The sequence below is a fragment of the Cavia porcellus genome, unplaced genomic scaffold, assembly GCF_034190915.1.
Source record: "Cavia porcellus strain 051 isolate PalLab524CR breed Dunkin Hartley unplaced genomic scaffold, mCavPor4.1 scaffold_38, whole genome shotgun sequence".
Taxonomy (NCBI): domain Eukaryota; kingdom Metazoa; phylum Chordata; class Mammalia; order Rodentia; family Caviidae; genus Cavia; species Cavia porcellus.
The window spans coordinates 9,264,986-9,268,771 of NW_026947521.1; the positions used below are offsets into that span (position 1 = coordinate 9,264,986).

Below are 3,786 nucleotides of genomic sequence, written 5' to 3' on the forward strand. Positions count from 1 at the left end.
GTGTAGCACTGACACCATCAATCCAAGCATTAGACAATCACAAATGCATAATGCAAACACATGATGCCTGGGGGCCAACAACATAAACTATGACAGGAGGCATCACAATCCCTGACCTGTAATTATACTATAAAGCTACTGTGATAAAAACAGCATGGTACTAGCAAAAAAAAAGACCCAAAGATCAAAGGAACAGATTAGAAGATGCAGAAACAACTCTAGACACCCTAAGCCACCTTATCTTTGATAAAGGTGCCAAACACATTCACTGGAAGAAAGCCTCTTTAATAAATGGTGCTGGAAAAAATGGCTCTCCACATGCTGAAGATTAAAACTGGACCTGTATCTTATACCATGCACTAAGCTAAAATCACAATGGAGTGAAGATTTTTTTTAAAGTTAAGAAAGGTCTCCAGCAGGAGATGGTGAGCTTTATTTTGCCTTGACTGGACAGAAGTTTAATTTGCTCTTCCGTGTTCCAGGGTGGAGAAAGACTAGGAGAAAGCACAGGATGCAGAGGTCTAGTCCATGTACTCCTCTCCCTCAGCTTCATCTTCACCATCCATGCAGAGAGCAGCATACTTGCTTGCAGAACTGAACTTGGAAGCTGGATTTTCCTCAAGTTTCTTTGGCTCCGGTGCAGATTTGGAGTCTTGATCCCTTTGGCCATCTTTGCTAGCTGACTCCTTCCAATGGTCTTTGTTCCCTCCCTCTCCTGGACCACTGGCTGGGACTCCCAGTTGGCCTTTTTGGGTACTCATCCCATTATTTTCATCTTTCCTTGCTGGTCCCTCCTCAGAAGATAGCAGTTTCCCCTGCAGCACTTACAGAGGATTGGTGCTCTGTGTCTGAGCTCTGAGGTCAAGCAGGAGGGTTACAACTTCGTTTCACCTTGCATTCTCCTTCGGTGGAGGGGCTGGCATTACTTTTAGAGGCTGCGCAGGTTTGGGAGGCTTAGAAGTTGGAGAGTGACAATCTTCCTCCTTACTGCGTGTGTTATTTTCTGGAGACCTGTTGCTGTCTCTTCAGCCATTTCTGTCAGATGTGGCTGCAGAGATCCCAGTCTGTGCTGATTCACTTCCTGTCCTTGGTCTTTCCCATCCCTGAGTTTCTTTGCTTCACCAGCTTGGGTGCCTCTCTCGAGGCTGTCATCCTAGTGTCAGCTCGTTCAGCTGACACTGCATTTTCTCCTGCTCCTTTGTAGCTCCTCTTCCACTTCTCTTTCTCTGGTGGCTGTGTCAACAGGCTTTGCCCCTCCAAAGATAAAAGTCGCGAGACTGGACTGGGAGGTACTAGCAGAAGAATCATCTTCTTTAGGAGTACTTCAAGGCTTTAGGTTCTGCTTGGGTCTTGGCGGGGGTGGGGAGTGTCTTTGTCATCACACCTGTAACTGTCCAAGAGTAATCATCTCTGGAGCCCCAGACTAGATCATCTCGTCTGTCATAGGTCTTCATATCGATCTCCTCCTCCTCCTCTAATCACAGCCTCTACAGTACCCACTACCAAAGATGCTTCTGCCATTGCCTATTCTGGAATCACATAGTCTCTGCTGCCTCGGTCCTTATATTGATCTCAGTCCCTGTATCGATCCATATCCTGGTGTGGGCCATCACGATAGCCATCCCGATCCCAATCTCTGTCACAGTAGTGGTCTGAATCATAACTACCTCAATACTTGTCTCCAAAGCTATCATCGCCTCTTCTAGGCAGGTAGTCATCAAAGCTGTCCATGGCAGGACAGGCTCTCAGTCTGTATCTGTTTTGTCAGAATGTCGCCAGAGAGAACAATCATTCTCTTCAGCAAACTCAGAGAAATCAGAAGAAATAAAGAATTCAAAGAAATCAGTCCTCCCAGATTTAAAGACCCAATCCTGTGCTTGATCAGCAACATCCACTGGAATTCTCCTGTTATCTAGAGACTCTTCATTGACACTCAGGGCACTCAGCAGGGAATTCAGGTCCCCAGACTCAGCATAACTAAAGCCTTTCAACCTGTCTAGATTGCTGGGGTCACGTGGCAAATGTACTGCACTGACATTTAATCCTCTAAAGAATTCCTTAATAGTCTTCCATCACTTAACAGGGCAAGTTCCCTAGAAAAGCAGTGTAGGGTAGCAATTTGGGAAGATGGCTCCCATCAGCATTGTGCCCAGTGGTTGATACATCTCCTTCGGGGTCACCTGTTTCATTAGCCCAGCTGACTGGTTTGGGAACATAGGTGGTTCCTCCACCAGTCCTTCCATCCTTAGCCAGGAAGTCTGTTAGGAAGATAGTCTTCCCCTTCTTCTCTTTTGCTTGGTCCCTGGCCATGCTCAGCCACTCCAAAGATCTTAATATTAAAACAGAAACATTAAATCTGCTGGAAAATGGAATAGGCAAAGTCTTGAAGACATTAGTGTAGGTGAAGACTTTATGAACAAAACCCCTGCACAGGAACTGTTACAGAGAATCGAAAACTGGGATCTCACTGTACTGAAAACCTCATTCACAGCAAGAGAAACCACCAACAGAGTGAAGAAACAACACATAATGTGAGAGAAAATGTTTGCCAGCTGTTCCTCAAACAAAGGATCACCATTGAGAACATATAAAGAACTCAAAGAAATCAGTCCTCCCAGATTTAAAGACCCAATCCAAAAATGGGCATCTAAGATGAATATATACTTCTCAGATGAAGAAATACCAACAGCAAATAAACCTATGAAAAAATGTTCAACATCATTGGTCATTTGAGAAACAGAAAGTAAAACAACACTGAGATTCCATCTGACTCCAGAAATAATAGTTACCATCAAGAAATCAACCAATAACAATGCTGGAGGGGCTGTGAGGAAACTTCCACTATTAATAGGAGTGTAGACTGGTGCAACCACTGTGAAAATCCACCTGGAGATTCCTCATAAAACTAGGACAAAAGGTCCCATTTGACCTTGTTATTCCCCTTCTGGGTATCTTCCCAAAAGAATTAAAAATACCATACCACAGTGATGTATATCACCCATGTTTGTAGCAGCACAATTTGTAATATCCAGATCTTGGAAACAACCTAAATGCCCATCAACTGAGGAATGAATAAAAGAGATGTGGTATTTTTATACAATGGCATAATAGCCATAAAGAAGGATAAACTGGAGACTTTTATAGGTAAATTGATGCAACTTGAAACCATATTCATAAGTGAAATAAATCAAACACACATGTGTAAGCATTGTATTGTCTCATTAGTGTGGGAAGCTGAAAGAAACAATATGTCTATGTACATAAAAATAATTAAGATAGCTATAGTACTGATTTCTCTGAGTTTGCTGAAGAGAAAGATTTGTGCTGGTATTGTTCAGACAATTGAATGCAGATGTTTTGTGCTCTGGGTGAATGATTTGGGAATCACAGTGCCCAGTGTATATACCATTGTTGCCCCAATTGACATGTTTCAAAATTTTGTTTTAGCTTTTTTTCTTTGAAATAAAATAGATTTGCAAAAATAAATACATGCTCATTGTAAAAAGTGAGGTGATGGAGAAGATTATGTCAAAAATGACTCCCCTAGCCTGGCATTGGGGTGCATGACTGGAATCTCAGCACTTGGAGGGCTGAGGCAGGAGGATCACTGTGATTTGAGGCCATCCAGGGCAACTTTTGGAGACTCTGTCTCAATAAAAATTAAAACGTAAGGGCTTGGACTGTAGCTCAGAGCTCTGTAGTCAAGCTTCAGTTACACACGCGCGTGCACACACAGAACACAGAGGCCTATCTTAGCACTTTATTTTATTTTTTCAAGGTAGGGTC

At 43.0% G+C, this 3,786-nt stretch overlaps 1 pseudogene; it reads right to left on the reverse strand.

Moving 5' to 3' along the window:
• Nucleotides 1-521: 521 nt before the first annotated feature.
• LOC100719179 (eukaryotic translation initiation factor 4B-like) lies at nucleotides 522-2,310 on the reverse strand (annotated as a pseudogene).
• Between the last annotated feature and the right edge of the window lie 1,476 nt (nucleotides 2,311-3,786).